This window comes from Ambystoma mexicanum, chromosome 4p (genome assembly GCF_040938575.1).
Source record: "Ambystoma mexicanum isolate Mex_15411 chromosome 4p, UKY_AmexF1_1, whole genome shotgun sequence".
Taxonomy (NCBI): domain Eukaryota; kingdom Metazoa; phylum Chordata; class Amphibia; order Caudata; family Ambystomatidae; genus Ambystoma; species Ambystoma mexicanum.
The window spans coordinates 814,222,763-814,240,165 of NC_090927.1; the positions used below are offsets into that span (position 1 = coordinate 814,222,763).

At 49.5% G+C, this 17,403-nt stretch overlaps 1 protein-coding gene across 2 annotated transcripts in view; it reads left to right on the top strand.

The window, feature by feature from the left end:
* Positions 1–17,403, top strand: part of SLC35A1 (solute carrier family 35 member A1) — a 383,699-nt gene that overhangs the window by 280,498 nt on the left and 85,798 nt on the right. The gene's annotated exons all lie outside the window — the stretch shown is intronic.

The following is a 17,403-nucleotide window of genomic DNA, read 5'->3' on the forward strand; positions in this document are numbered from 1 at the left end:
CTCTTAAATTCTACCAAGACACACTGAAACTGAGAAAGTGGAAAAGGTGAGGCGCATCTCTGGAAGGGGTAGAGTTGGTTCTTTCTCATACCCGAGAGTGTCACCTGAAATTATGACACTAATACTGGTTGATGCACCAAGTACAAAGCTGTGCTCATTCTGTATGCCATCTCATGAAAATAACTCCTTCAGACTATTCAACTAACGATAAACGAACAAAATAGAACCGCAGAGTAAGGGAATTCATAGTTCAGGGCTCTGTTCTCCCTCTTATGTAGTGGAATCCGAACTCAGACCAATATTATGAAATGCAAAGAGATGTGTGTTCTTTTTGCATGTTGTAAGTTGAATGCAGAGAATAAAATGTAAAACTGCCAAGGATGCCATGGTTTCTATTTTATTGGGCATTGTCCAGACATGCTTTAAAATGGTAGTACATTGGAAGTAATGTGATCACAGTCCATAAGTCACCTTTGCTTTGCTTCACCTCTGTTTAACTTGTATTGCATACATTGCAAACTTAGTTGCCTCTGTGCAGATTTACAACCATTTTGTGAATGTGGGCTATAGTACAAGAAGGACACCATGCAGATTAGCGAAATTATACCACTTTATGCTAACAAGATGGCTCTGCAAGTTAAACACTCACCGCTGGTAACTGTGTACAGCCTGCAATTGCAGGTTTGAAGCCTTAATGGTCGATTCATGTTTTTTAGGTCTCATTTTATTACCATTGAGTAGGAATATACCAATTATCAGCACGAAGGGACAATTCGGTTGGAGGTGAGAACTATACAAATGGTCAGTATTATTTTAATCACACTATTTCTGAAGGTGGTCAGGCGAGAAGAGAGGGTAAACAAATGACAAATGGGGTGCTAGTTCACAATCTCAACCGGAGTGCCTGTACAGAGACATTTCTTTCTTGCCTGCCTGCGTACATAAAGCATCTGGGATTCTGAGATGCAAAGATCAGCAGAGGTAAAGCCCTCCAGCAATTTAGGTCATGCCCTTTTAGCTAAATATAATCAGACACCACACCTGCTAAACACGCAAAGGTAAGGCAACACAACGTCAATGAGATCCTCGCCCTCACTTGTGAAGAGGTATTTGTTTAACAACACTAGCTTCCATCTTCCCGTCCAAACACTAAACCTACTTTAAAAATAATCTCCCTTTACAAATGTGTTATAATAGGCCAGCATAAAGTTTGCTTTCATAGACCAGCTGGAAGTTAACAAACTCAAAGTGGTGTCCATAACAGGAAGGCTAAAACCATGTTCTGGCAAGTAGACTTCATTTGTCATGGGCCAAGTGACAACACCTTTATTTTTGCGTCATTTAATCTGAGATCAATACCTCCCATCTGCTCCTTTTAGGACTAGCAGATTAACTTGTTTGTCGCGTGCAAACATTGGGGTTACATCCCAAGCCTTTAATTTGGGACTATTTAATTGTTGATTTAATCCCTCTGATGTACCCCTCTCGCCACCAATGCGGAGGCCTCGTAGCTTAACAAAGAAAACTGGAAAATGAATGCACCTACTAGTCCGATGGTTGGCAAAGGTTGTAGGAGTTGATTGGTGTAGGCTTTGAAGACCATAAATAAGAAGCATGAGATGGGAGTGTAGCTTCTCCCAACTTGTCTGTTTAGAAGAAATTGCTACTGTCATCCAGAAGGATTATGGGTCACCACTACCCCACCACTGTTGTTCCTCTAGGTTGTCCTGGGTCACCACCACCATTTAGTTTTTTATGTGATTGTTTTCTGCTGGCTGGCCGCCCCTCTTTGCTCTTCAAAATATCGAAATCCGTATGGCCATACTCCTCCATCTATCTTCCTAGAGCCCAGTTTTATGTGTTGGCATTTGGGGCCCTGAATAAGATCTTGTGAATATATTGTTCTTCTATGTGTAGGGTTCCCTTTTGTTCCCACCCCGTAGCCTCTGTGTATAGTGCCTACCCATCAAGTAGGGTAGTCGGCTTACACTGTAGTATTAGGTGTGTGTTTGGTTTAAATTGATCATTATTATCGATATGCTTGCACTGTGTTGATACTAGGCATTTTGTTTAAATCAAGTACTTCTGTACTCTTAGCAGACCGCTGAGACTGCAGGATCAGCCTCAGGCGAATCCAGACCCAAGAGACTGGGACCCAATCAGGAAACTCCCAAAGGAGACTCAACCTGGGGCAACATCCCCACATCCTTCAAACATATACCTTGTCTTGATAAAGACGCGTTGCGGTCGAAACACGTGTCGGCTGACCACTACCAGACTATAAGTCTATACCAAATTAAAAATGTCACTGTAAAGAAACCGCACTTGCGTGGTAATGAATTCATATAAAGGATTCTCTAATTTCATGCATTGCAAGGTAACCAGGACTGTCTCTCTATACTTACCTGGAGGTGTGGGTTCACCTCTACCTACCTGTGACCTTGCACAGTACAACAGATGACCACAAGACTAATAAATTGAGTTCAGCACAGGAGTGCTCAGAACTAGAGCTTGATTTCTCTCACTTCTTTGAACTATTAGGGATTCTAAGTTGGATTTTATAATCAATATTTTTCAGTGGATCAGTGTGGTGTTTTCTTTGGGGTTGACTGTGGAAATTAACTGTACTTCACTACAAGAGAGTTGACCAAGATGGCCAGCTCTCTGTGAGCTATGTGAAGCAGTGGAGCAGGTGATCCAATATCCTGCAATATCCATATCCCCAGGCTACACCGATCGGTGTGACTGGTTGCTGAATAGCTGCAGCTCCCTCCGGTGTGACTCTCGTGTCTGGAGATGGCACAGAGTGGCCTCATCTAGGGAGTGGCCTACACCTCTGGACTGAGGTTGTGAGGTATCGGCCGCATTGCAGATTGCAAGGTGCGGCTGAGTCAGCCGGCGGAGGGGACACTGTGCTGTGGCCTGTTCCTGACCTATCTGGAGTGCAACTCCCGGTGGGGTGTCGGAGGAGCTGCATGGACTTTTGTGTGGCTTGTCAACACAGAGGAGCGGACTGTGGCGTAGGATTGAGCTCTGGGACTCTATTTGGTAAGGGGAGAGCCCCAGACTACAGTTGGGCTGTAGTTTGAGTGGACTCTCTCGAAGGGGCAAACTTTTAGAGGGAGCAGATCTAGCCTAACCATCAGTATTGTTCTACGCCATTCCAGATTTTTAATTTGATATTTTAAAGCAACTGCCATTACATGCACGCAGGAGGTAATGTAGTATTTTAATTATGGCAATGTACACAATCTGTCCTCGGTTAAACAAAACTCCATTTCAGCTGCCCTTTGTTTTAGAAGTGGCTTGCACTATGTATTCAACAGCTTACTCGAGGCAGCAGCTACATTCATCAGCCCCCAGCTTTTCATCAGAGCTAGCCCACTAGCAAACCAACTGGAGGGATCCTTTGGGAGCTGGCTTGGCTCCATCGTTGCTTTGTCCAGATTAGGGTTCGCTGGAGCATCGAGCTGAATTCTTAGGAAAAACTCCAAAAACGAAATCTGGGTCAGGCTGGTTATACTTAAAACTCTCAATCCACGCATCAACACATCTCCTGGGGAACTTGGAGGTAGCCCAGACACCTTCCTCAAGATGCTGTTATGCAGAACCTTCAGACACCTGCAAGGTATCCTCTCCCCCCAAATCTCACTACCATATAATACAGCCATTTGGATCTTAGCCTCCAGCACTAAAAGGCATTTGTTGAGCCTTTTACCCCCATATATATAATAGAAGAGGGCAGCCCTCTTAGGCAGCTTTAGACACCATATTTATACAGCTCTGCCAACTGCCTTTCTTTGAGAATATCCAGAAGATATTCGTAAAAATGGACAACCTCTGTGGTTTCCTTTTCGATAAACCAACTTGCTTTCACGCCACCCTTACCAAAAAAACAATATCTTTGTTTTTGACAGATTCAGTTTCAGGCTGTGGTCATTAAAAAAAGGAGTTTGCGTAAATTACGCTCTGTTGTAGCCCGCCAGGCGTAAGATCCTTTAAAACTGTATCATCGGCGTAACGCAGAGTGCTTTATGGGGATACAAAATCATATAAAAACAAGAGAATAGTAATGGGACTAACGGGAATATATGCTCTAGAGCACCTTGACAGCAGCTGAGGTGTCCACATACATCAATTGCATTCATTTCTGGGACCCTGATTCGGTCAAGCTTTTTCCATGATAAATTTCGGTTAATAAAATTAAATGCTTTTGAGAAATCTAAAAAGGCTGCGTAAATGTGAGTGTCTTCTCCTTGTGTACTTGCCCACAATGGTTTTGTCACAAAGCACTAGTCCATGGTGGAGAAGCCTTTTCAGAAACCAGCCTGGGTGTCGGGGATGGAGGGGGGGGTGAGTTTATTTTCCTTGTCCCATTTTTTTCCAGTCTTCCCACCAGACAATATGCAAAAATCTTTGAGACATCTATGAGTGCGATGGGGCGATAACTGAGGGTCTGCTGCTGGGCCTTTTTTAAACAGCGGGACAAGCGGGCTTGTTTTCCATTAAGTCGGAAAGTTTAAGTCATACACAGTTGAATTAAAGACCAGATTCAGGACTGGTAAACACCAGTTTGGGCCCATACAAACACCTGGACATGCAGCCTTGCCCTTTTTCTAATTTTCCATCTGAGTGGCTATTTCATCACCAGTAAAATTAATGTCTTGTTGGGCCCTGTATCCCTTCAGCATATTTGTCAACCCTTTATTCTCAGAGCTGAAGAGTACTCCTTGAAAGTGGTCTATCCAGGTAGCCAATAGTATTGACCTCAAGTGACACTACTCTGCTTCATTAAAACCCCTGGCAACCAAATTTCAGAATGCTTTTGTTTTTTTTTCTCCGACTGCTGTATCCAGCATCTCCTATTGTGAGTCGATATATATTGCCCCTTATTTAATTGGAGATTTTTATAAACTTGCTTCATGGCATTCACCACATTCTCCTGCATAGCCAAATGCAGGGTACTTTTTTCAAGCCTGCATTCGGCATCCAACCAGGGTGCATCATTTCTGGGAGCCCTTTTTATGGCACCTGTGCTTCCAGGTTAATTGATGTTTTTTTTTTATAGATTGAGCACAAGATGTGTTCAAACTGGGGAAACTGCCTCCTGGGAGCCACGACTGCCAAGAAACCTTACCCGTATGTCCAATAATTCATCTTGGAGAATTATTTTTACTCGATCGACTCTTCTCATGGGTGGGGCAAACACCAAGCCTTCCATGTCCTGCCAGGACCGCTCCTTATTTCCATCCACATGTCACTATAACACCAAGGGATTGTGGTCGCTCTCTAAGTGGTCCTGGACCTCCAAAACACTTGGCCTTGCGGAAGGAAAAACAGTCCACTTGGCAATAATCGGTAATGGTTTTCCTCATCCCTGACTTAAAGGTGTAGTTGGTGGGCAGAATCCCCTTGCATCTTCCATTTAATTTGGCAAACAAATGTTTGCTCATGAAAGTATCCATTAGGCGGCACATAGTATGTTGCCCCTTTTCAAAGCTCCTCTTGGGGATTCCACAGGTTTCTTCAACCCACGTTAATCCGTCACAACATTCCAGGACTTTCCCAATTTCGCATTGAAATCGCCTACAAGTATGGTGCTGTCAATCTCTTTGCCCGGCGTCATAGCTGGGAGGAAGAAATCCTCATTAACACTGCTGAATCACTTAATTTTGGACGGTATATAAATGTTAAACATCGACCAATTTTTGACCTTGTGGCATGACCCTCCTTAAATGGCGAGAACAGTGTTACAGGGTTTACGAGGTTCTGCCAGATCACCGTAGTAGTGATTTCCTGTTTTAGGTCGAAATTACCTTAAATAAATAAAAATGGTAGTACTGACCAAAAGTTCTAAAAATGTTACTTGGTTTCTGATTATCTCACTAGTATTGCCCTGCCCTTTCTCCAGCTGCCCTTTCTGGATTTTTCTGTCTTTACCAGAACAATATTAAATTGGTTAAATATGTGAAGCAGGCAGGTCTCGTCAGCCAGCCATGTTTCCTGCAAGCGTATTATGCCAAATAGGTTAAGCCACTGGATCCAGTCTGCATCATGAATAGAACAAAGTTGAGTAAGGACATTGGGGTCTTGCTGCTGAAGACCAAATGAACACACTCCTAAATACAACCACTGCCTTTGAGTAGTAGTATAGTGCTAGAGGTAATCGTTTTGGCACAGATTTGACAACAACGTACTGTATACTGCAATATTGTTTTAATTGGATTGCAGTGGATGTTTCAAATACATGTAATTTGAGTCAAAAGATACACCAGCCAATGTACATATAGAGTTTCAGTAACCAGTTTGTGGGGTACACATGCTAAATATATGTAGTATCAATTTGTTGCTTCTATGTCCACTAAGGTGTCCTTGGGAAGGAAACCAGCGGACTTAGTGATATGATAGCACATTTATCGGTGAACAATTTGTCAGAACAATGTGGGGTTGAACAAAGACAACACACAAAATACAGAGAGTCAACACAACAGTGTTTCGGCCAGGATGCGAGCTAAGTGCGCTCTTGTGGGATGGCCTTCATCAGGACAAGATGATTTCAGGGGTGGCAGTATCTTGAGAAGTCTGTTGGAGTAAACAAACAGGATGGTGTTAGGAGTGGGAAATAATGAGGTCGAAACTAGCAGTGAGAAACGTGATCGCCGAAAGCCTCGCGCGCATAGCATCTAAGGACGGACAGAGACGTACGGCGAGCGAAAGCGCCGGAAAACAGATCAGGTCAGTTCCCGACGCCGACAGAAGGCCCTAGCCAGCAAGAAGGCTACTCAGAAGGAGAAGGCTCACTTTCTTTGACGTTATGGGACAGAACCCGACAATTACAGGAGGAAGAAACTCCTTTTTCTTTCCCAGACCGTCCTGGCCGACCTCAGTGGACCTTTGAAAGGTTCCAGACCTGTATGGACAAACTAGACAGGTTCATGTCTATCCCAGAAGACAGGGCACCCAAGAGACCAAGGGAGGCACCCCTGGAGAGTCCAAGGGCTAAATACCAGAAGTTTTATAACCCCACACAGGAGGACATATACTCCTATAATCCCACTGAGGAAGACACCTTCTTCCAGGAGGAAGATGAGTTCACCTATGTTGAGGACCAACAAGAAGAGGAAGGTTTTCACGAGGAAACTAATCTAGGTGAGGAGGGATTCCAGGAAGACGTAGGCGAGGGCGACCCAAATCCCTGGCAGTCACCGGCTAGGTCGACTGACACAGGCAGTAGCAGTATAGTCATCAGGTCTACTGAAACTACACCAGTCAGGAACCCTTCGCCTGTCGATGATCAACCCACCTTCAATGCACTGCTGAAGAAGACAGCAGCACATTTCGAAATCGAAACTGGGGAGGTCACCCCAGACACCGATTTTGTGGAGAGGATTATCAAAGAAAACCCCCCCCACTAGCCAGATTATACCCATCCTCGCCTCAGTTAAGAGACGTATTACACCTTCTCTTTCCACTCCTGCATTGGTGAGAGGGGTCAATCCGAGGATTGAGAAACTGTTCTCTCCCTCTCAATCAGACCCATTATATATTAAGGGTCACTCAATCCCGGACTCCCTGGTCGTGACCAATACCAGGAAAAGGGCCGGAGTCCTACTATCTACCAGCGAGGCACCCCCAGATAAAGAGGGGAAGAAGCTTTATGCCCTAGCCAAGAGAATCACCACCTCTGCAGCATTCTCTACCAGAATCTCCAATAATAACACACTATTGGCAAGCTACGCCGATGCTCAATGGGCTAAGCTCAAACAGGACATCGAAGAAGTTCCCGAACCCCTAAGGACTCGTTTACTGGCTACAGTTAACGGGGGCTCTCTGGTCAATCAAAGCATCGTCAAGAATACCCTCGATGCAGCAGAGACGGCTGGCCGCACTTTGGTACAAGGAATTTTACTGAAGAGTCACGTTCGGCTTCGCAATTCCGGTTTTAAGGCGGAAACACAAGCGTCCCTTATTAATAAACCCATAGAGGAGTCCAACCTCTTTGGGAAAGCAGTGGATGACGCGCTGGAGAACGCGAAGAAAGAATTTGATACAATAAAGACCTTAGACCAAATTTCAAAACCCCCTAACAGGCGGGGATTTGGGAATAAGTGCTTTTTTCGTGGACAACGCCAGCAACAAAACCAACAGTATTCTACCAGCAACTACCAGGGTAATAGCGGCCAGTGCAATCAGAGGGGTCAACACCGTGGCAAGGGAAGAGGCCGGGGTTCCACCCCCAGAGGCTCCCAAGCCAACAACACCACCAAGTGATGCGAAGATTCGCGTCCCCTCCCATGCAACGCCGGTCGGGGGCTGGTTAACATCCTTCCTTCCAGCATGGGAGGGAATAACATCAGACCGCTGGGTACTTTCCACCGTAGCCCGCGGCTACTGTTTTAGAGTCCAACAGTTCCCCAACATACAGACCCCCGAGGGGACGCCGCATGACACCAGAACACCTTGCCATCTTTCTCCAAGAAGTGCACCAACTGCTGGAAAAAGGAGCCATAGAGGTCGTGCCTCTATCTCAGGTAATGGAAGGTATTTATTCAGTGTACTTCCTTGTACCCAAAAAGGATCTAACCATGCGCTCTGTATTAGATCTGCGCCCAGCGAACAAGTTTGTCAAACCCCAAAAGTTTCGTATGGTGACCTTACATGAAGTGATCCCACTGCTATCACAGGGAGATTACATGACAACACTGGACATGAAAGATGCATACTTTCATATTTTAATGTTGCCAGCGCACAGAAAATACCTCAGGTTCATGATAGAGGGCAAACACTACCAGTTCAGAGTGCTACCCTTCGGCATAGCATCTGCACCAAGGGTATTCACGAAAGTACTGGCAGTGGCAGCGGCCCACCTGCGCAGGTTATCCATCCCAGTATACCCTTACCTTGACGACTGGCTCATAACGGGGGATTCTTACGAGACATGCTTCTCAAACACCCAAAAGACTGTAGACCTTTTGTTCCAACTGTGCTTCTCCATCAACGAGAAGAAGTCCAGCTTAGACCCCAGCCAAGTCAAACAATTCCTAGGGGCTCTAATTCGAACAAAGGACGGCCTCGTCTTCCCCTCCAACGAGAGGGTCCAAAACATGCTGTTTCAGATCCCCCAATATGTGGCAGGTCGAGAGGTGACGGTGCACAAAGCGATGCGATTGCTAGGTATGATGGCGTCGTGTATTTATTTGGTACCTCACGCATGCCTGCGCCCAATGCAAGAGTGGCTCAACAGCCAGTGGTGTCAGGCCAGCGGACAATGGGACGATCTAGTGGTGGTCTCACAAGCCTTGGTTCTCTCGCTACGGTGGTGGACAAAGGAAAACCTGATAATAGGGAAACCCTTTGCCACACCCGTGCTAGAGGCCACTCTAACCACGGACGCATCCCTCACAGGATGGGGGGCTCACCTATCCCATCAGACTGCTCACGGAGTGTGGACTCCGAACGTAGCATCCAAGCACATAAACATACTGGAGCTACTGGCGGTGTTCAAAGCACTAAAAGCCTTCCAGGAACACCTACAAGGGAAGACAGTGATGGTCCTTACAGACAGCACCACAGCCATGTACTACATCAACAAGCAGGGGGGCACCCACTCTCCAGGACTGTCCAAGCTGTCCCAGAATATATGGAAGTGGGCTCTCAAACACAACATGTTCCTACTGTCACAACACGTACCAGGGGAACTCAATCTGCTAGCAGACGAACTCAGCAGAGACTTCCCCCTGCCCGAAGAGTACGAATGGCGATTGCACGAAGACATCGTCTTAGACGTCTTCACGCAATGGGGATTCCCGGAAATAGACCTGTTTGCAACTCTGGAGAACTCACAATGCCAAAGTTATGCCTCCAGGTACCCCCAGAACCAGTCCAAGGGGAACGGTCTGTCGATTCAATGGTCAGGGAAATTTGTTTACGCCTTCCCCCCCCCCCCCCCCGACTCCCCTTCTCAACAAAGTGGTGCACAAGATGCACCAGGAGCAAGTTACCATGATACTAGTGGCCCCAATGTGGGCCCAGCAGCCATGGTTCGCACACTTGATGGAGATGTCCCTATCTCCCCCAGTGAAACTTCCCTGCCCGTACAACATGCTGTCACAAGACAGGGGCAGGACACTGCATCCTTGCCCTCAGACCATGAACTTAGCAGCCTGGCTCCTGAGATCATAGAATTTGGACATCTACAACTCCCGCAGAGATGTATGGACATCCTCAGGGAAGCCAGAAAACCTAATACTCGCCACTGCTATTCTAGCAAGTGGAGATTTGTCATCTGGTGTAGAGGAAAGAGCATCAACCCGGTTGACTGCTCTCCCGCACATATTGTTCTGTACTTGACCCATTTATTGGATTCAGGTCTAGTGTTCAGTTCCATTAAAGTCCTCCTGGCGGCACTTTCTGCATACACCACTTCCCAACTTAAAGTGTCGTGGTGGAAGATCCCAGTTATTAAGGCCTTCATGGAGGGGGTAAAGAGAATACACCCTCCGATAGCTAACCCAGCTCCCGGATGGGACTTAAATGTGGTACTTTCTAAACTCATGGGCTCGCCTTTTGAACCCATGCACAAGGCAACTCTTGAAGACCTCACTCTTAAGACTGCTTTCCTAATAGCCATCACCTCCATTAGGAGAGTAAGTGAACTACAGGCTCGTTCTGTTCTAGACCCCTTCGTAACAGTTCACAAGGATAAGGTGGTTCTACGCACACACCGAAGGTTTGCACCAAAATTCATCTCGAAATTCCATGTAAACCAGTCAATAGAACTACCAACGTTCTTTCAAAACCCTTCCAACTTGGGAGAAAAAGGTCTGCATACACTAGATGTACGCAGAGCTGTCATGTTCTACATGGAAAGAACCAGGCCACTGAGAAAGACTAATCCGTTCTTTGTCTCGGTGGCAGCAGGAAGAGAAGGAGATGCAGTCTCAAAGTCCACTATATCTAGATGGATTGTTCAATGCATCACTCTCTGTTACACTCTTGCTAAGAGGTAACCAACTAATGCCACCCACAATTCCCAAACAAGTAAATTCTCCTTTACCAAAACTACCACATTAGAAGTAGAGAAAATCATCCTCACCCTTAAACCATCCAACTGCAAAGGCGACATCTGCCCAGCACAGCTAATAAAAGACGCTGCCAGAGATCTATCACCTTTTATCTCCAAACTTGTCAACGCGCGTCCTTCTCCACAGGTATCATCCCTGCTAACTTAAAACAATCCTGGGGAGGCCACCAGGGGGCGCAGGCAGGATGGACGCCTGAGCTTCGAGCTCCGCACCCAGCCCCGGGTAAACTGTGACTCACCAGCGGAACAAGGGTCCCATGAACCACGCAACCCCCACCAAGAGACGTTGGAGCCTGTGGCCCCCACCTGGACCCAACTCCGGTCCCGATCCGACGCTCCTGTGCGGAGTTACACGGACCGAGGCGGTACCAGCTGCCCCTCCCCCACGACCTGGCGCGGGGCAACGTAGGAGGCAACGCGGGCCACCCCGCTCACGAATAGGCCCGAGATTGTGGGCCTGCGGCGCCCCCCCCCCTTGGACACCTTACGCGGCCTACCGCACGACCCAGGGACCCGACCCGAAGAGAATCCGCCCGCCCAAGGAGCACACGCCTGCTATAGGGTCCCGGCCCGGAGAGGACCATCCTCCGGATCTTGGAGCAACGGCACTGCAGGGGGGCCGACGCGGGAGCGCGCCCCCCCTCCCATCACAGCACTCACCGAAACGGCCCACGGCGCTCGGGGGCCCCGCACCTGACGCCCCAGACTCCCAAGACGAGACAGACGAGGTGCCGCTGGCACGCTCGATCACAGGGAGGCCCGGGCCCACCCGCCCTTTCCACGGCCCCAGGGCCCATTCGCCCACGGAGCAACGACAACGCCGGGGGACCGGAGCGGGAGCGCGCCCCCCCCAACACATTCCTCCTCTTACCACTCTCACTTGAGGAAAATACCAGGGGGACAGGGACCATCCCCGCGACGGCGTGGCTTGGGGAACCAGGAAAGGCAAGCACAAGGGAAAAGACCCCTACTCAGCACCCCTGTGACCCCCCCTCCACTGGGAGGGCGTTTGGAGTAAAAGGGGCACCAAGGGGAACGTGGAGCACATTGCAAGACCTTGGGAACCCCCCCCAGCTGAGACACCGGGAACCCTCCACTACAGGGCTAATCTACGAAGCCAAACAAGGTGACCACCTCCGGGGGACGCACCCCATCTCCCCCCGACACCCCAGTTGACCCGGACGCGGCTGACGAACAGGCGGTGCCCGCTGACAAGTAGCCGACACGAACCTTCCATGAGCTGGAAAGAAAACCTGCAGAAATATCAATTCGTGGCCAACGAAAGTGTCATGGCGACCGGTAGCCCCACTGCCCCAGACCTGGTGGCCATCCAGAACAATATCCAAACGATTCTGGAGGAGATACGAGGGATGAGGACTGACATGGGGGCCAAATTGGCTGACCTCACCACCAAAGTCACCACCCTAGAAGACCGAATGGAGGGAGTCGAAAATAATCAACTCTCTGTGACACTCCTTGAAACCCAAATGGACATGAGACTCCGAGACATGGAAAGGCGAGAGGAAGAACTTCGGCTTAAGGTTGATGACATGGAGAACAGGGAGAGAAGGAACAACCTGCGCATCTTTGGCCTGGTGGAATCCGAGGGTGAATCCCCACAAGGACTCGAGGGCAAAGTGCACGACATTGTGAGGATCGCCCTGGGAATAGAGGATGCTGGAACGATCAACTTTGACAGGGTGCACCGAGCAGGGGGAGGGGGCAGGGGCCCACGCTCGGTCTTGGTTCGGCTACATTACTACAGAGACAAGGTCAAAATTCTAGAGAAAGCGAGACATCTTGGCAACATACAGTACGGCGATTCAAAGGTGTCCATCTTTCAAGATCTGTCGGCCCTTACCCTGTCAATGAGGAGGAAATGTGGCACCCTCACAAGATGGTTGCAGGGAAAAGGAGTCCGATATCGTTGGGGGCATCCCTTCTACTTGGAATTTGAATGGTTGGGAGAGAAACACCACCTGGTGTCGGAGGAGGATATTCGGGGGGTCACAGATGATCTGGTGGGCGACCAGGCGGGCCACTCAGGCGCCCAGGATGGAGGATCCCGAGACCCCCTCAGGGGTCCCGACAGACTAGGAAATCACAGTGGCAAATCCAAGGTCAAGGGGGCCCGGAAGTTTCGGAAAACTAGACACCCGTCGACAAACTCTGAAGACCACTCGATATCATGATAACATCGTTCGATCGGTGGTGGAGGGAATCACAAGGTGAGAGTTGACTCGGGGCCCGGGTGCTGGAGGCCCTGGGCTCACGAGGTGCCCTGAATGGAAGCCGCGTCGGCGCTGCGACTGCCCCGCCGGACTATGGGGCGGGTGAAAGTTTGTTAGAAAGTTATCTGTTTGTTTGTGTTGGCCCACACACGAGGCCCAAGTTAATGGTTTGTGGACTGGGGTGGGGGCTTCGGATTCCAGAATTCTACCTCGGCTATTTGTACCGAGGATCTGACGGGGCCGACCCGTATCGATTTCGAGAATTGGGACTCCCCAAACACACGAAAACCCCGGGGCTGGGGTTAGAGTCCTTGGTGGTTCGTTGACCAACCCCAACACAGATTGGGGAAAGTGGACGAACGCCTTATATTTCCGGGGTGGGGCGGGAGGGGGGAGGGAACAGGGAGGGGGGCTTGGAATAGGGGGGGAAGGGGGAAGGAGGGACAATGGGACAGTTAGAGGGGTCCAGGGGGAAAGTCAGTTCAAACCGCAGAAATTCACTTGGCAGCGGGCTCTTAAATCCAGACACTACGAGGGGTTCATAACGCACACCCGAAAAGATGACAATGATTGAAGGGAAGATAGGCACGCTGAATGTCAAGGGCCTAAACTCTCAAAATAAAAGGTCCCTCACGGGCAATATGTTCCGTAAACAACACTTGACAGTCCTATTCCCACAGGAAACACATTATAAGCGAGGGAGAGAGTCCAGAATCAAGGGGAAAGATATTGGCAGCAACTACTGGGCATCACATCCGACCTCAAAGAAGGAGGGGGTGGGCATTCTCCTGGGAAGGGCTCTCCAACTCACGGGGGTAGAAATCAAGAGAGGATTTGGAGGTCGATTTTTAGGCGTCAAAGGGCTTTGCGAGGGGCAACGAGTCACTCTTGCCACCGTGTACGCACCCAACTCGGGTCAGGTAGAGTTCCTCACGCGGATCTTTGGTGTCATGGACGTATGGGCAGAGGGAGCCATGATACTCGGCGGGGACTTCAATCTCATAGCTGACCCCCAACTGGATTGGTGGTCCGCCAGGGGAGGGACACCCAGGGGGATCACTAGGGACAACCTAGCCTTGCAAAACCTCCTGAGGGATCACTACTGGGTGGACGTTTGGCGCAGAGCGTACCCGGCCCAGGGTGGTTACACATTCTTCTCTCCCCCACACTGCACCTACACTAGAATCGACCTTCTGCTGACCTCAGAGGAAGGGGACGGGGTGGTAACCCAACCTAAGGTCGAGACCATAACGTGGTCGGACCACGAACTACTCGTGGCTAACTGGTCTCTGCCCATCGCCCCGAGATCATCCCGATGGCGGTGTAACGACACACTCCTTAGGGATCCAGTATTTCGCGACTTCATGAAACAAGAAATGCTGGCTTACTTTGAAACAAACGACACCGGGGAGACGGACATGTCCATGGTGTGGGAAGCGGGGAAAGCCACTTTTAGAGGTCTCCTTATAGCAGAGGGCTCGAGGCGTAAAAGGGAGAGGGGCCTGATCGAGAGCAAACTCCGTGCGGAGTTACAGATCCTACGGGCCAGATTGGGCGCCCCGGGGGTTGACCGGGATGCACTCCTGGACGAGATGCAGGCCAAAAGACAGGAGCTCCATACGGTTCTCATAGGGGAGGTTGTCAAAAAAATGCAATATACCAAACAGCGATACTATGAACGGGGCGACAGGGTAGGCACTCTATTGGCACAGAGGTCACAGGGGTGCAGAGCGGAAAGAGGGATTGCCCAGCTGGGCGACGAGGGAGGCAGAATTCATGGGGACCGGCAGAAAATAACGGAATGTTTTGCTGACTACTACAGCAAACTTTATTCCAGGCAAGGGGGCGAATCACAGGAGGATATTGCCTCCTACCTGGCAGAACATCCCCTCCCCAAACTGACCGACCAAGACTTAGAGGCCCTCGAGGGGGAGATCTCAGAAGAAGAGGTGGAGGGAGCCATTAAAAGACTGAAGGCCGGAAAGGCACCAGGCCTTGACGGCTACACAGCAGATTTTTATAAACAGACCCAATCGATCCTAGTGAAGCCCCTGGCTAAACTGTTCAACCAGATTAAGGGTAGCGACACAATCCCACCGACATTCCTACAGGCCCTCATCACCGTTATACCTAAACCCGGTAAGGACCAGGCAGTCTGTGGATCCTACAGACCCATCTCACTTCTTAACTTGGATGCCAAGATTTTTGCTAGAATCTTGGCCTCCAGACTGGAAAATTCCCTCCCACGCCTGATACACCCAGACCAGGCGGGATTCGTCCTTAACAGACAGGGTTCCGATAATCTAAGGAAAACACTTCATATACTAGCCACAACTGAGGCCAGAAACGAGGGCACACTCCTATTGGCTCTCGATGCGGAGAAGGCCTTTGACAGGGTCAGCTGGGCCTTCATGAGGGAGGTTCTCATATCTGTGGGGATGGGCCCAAGGTGGTTGGGATGGATATCCGCGCTCTACTCCTCCCCCTCGGCCAGAGTAGTGGCAAACGGAATGGAATCAAGAGAATTCCCCCTTGAACGCGGCACGAGCCAGGGATGCCCCCTATCCCCGTTAATCTACGCATTAGTGATGGAACCCTGGGCAATTTCGATCCGCAATGATATGGCCATCAGGGGTGTACAAATGGGGGACATGCATTGCAAAATCTGCCTTTTTGCGGATGACGCCCTGCTTTATGTCACCAGACCGTCCCAAACAATCCCCCGGTTGTTACAGGGCCTCACACGGTATGGAGAACTATCGGGGTACAAAGTCAACCTAGACAAATCGGTGGCATTCATGGGTGGGAATCTATCGGACCCGGAGATGGCCTTTGTGGAGGGCCTCCCCTTCAAACGGAGTGATGAGGGGTTTCGTTACTTTGGAGTCCAAATCACGCGCAACCTTGAGGACTTGTATGTGGCCAACTCCCCCCCCCCCTCTGGTCAGCAATCAGGAGAGACATTGAAAGGTGGGCGGGAACGGGTCTCTCATGGATGGCATGCCTTAATCTCATAAAAATGGTGATTCTCCCAAAATTCCTGTTTCTTTTCCAAATGCTCCCGGTGCAGGTCCCTAGGGCCTTTTTTGATGAAACAAAACGAGTCCTCCTTAATTTCCTCTGGCAGGGTAAAAAACACAGAATCTCATATGAGGTATTGACCTGGGCTAAGGAGGACGGGGGGGTGGGTTACCCCGACCTGGAGACATACTACAGGGCGTCCCAGTTAAGGATTCTGGTTGATCACTTCTCACCGGGAACGAAAAAACAGTGGGTAGCCATGGACAATAGGCCCCTGGCACCAGTCACATTAGAGGAATGGCTCTGGGTCCCAAGGAATAAGATCCCCAGAACCGTCTTGAACCATCCGATTCTGAGAGTACTGTGGTCCCTATGGAAAGAGGGAGGCTACTACAGATGGCTCACAACATGGCCCTCTCCGTTAAGCTGTATTTGGGCCCCTCCTTTCCTGGCCAAAATAGCAGAACCAGCAGCATACCAGACATGGTTCGAGGCAGGCCTTAGCAGGACTGGCCAAATGTGGGTGGGGGGCTCTTTCCTACCCCTGAATGACCTTGAAGAAGCCCTGGGAATAGGCACGCTTTCCCCTTTTCGTTATCTCTAGCTCAAAGGTGTCCTTACTGAGCCATCTTGGGGCGATACCCTCAGGAGGGATCTCACGGACTTCGAAAGGCTTCTCCTAACCGCGAAGGGCTCCAAGGGGATAATCTCTCGCCTCTATAAGCTCTTTCTGTTCTCTGTCCCCAGAGACCCACCGCCAGCACGTACACAATGGGGAAGGGACCTAGGTGAGGAAATCGATGACGAAAGATGGACAGAGATGTGTAGACGGGCTAAGCGGTCCACAGCTTCCCTCAGTATCGCCATCAGGCCCTCAAGATACTACATCGATGGCACTACCCCCCGCAGAGGATAGCTAGGATGCGGCCAGGATACAACCCACACTGCTGGAAATGTAGGACAGAAAGAGGAGACTACTTTCACATGTGGTGGGGATGCCCAGTGGTTCAGAATTATTGGGACAAGGTACGGGTCTGGATTAAGGGGGTGGATGGGGTTGAGCGAGCT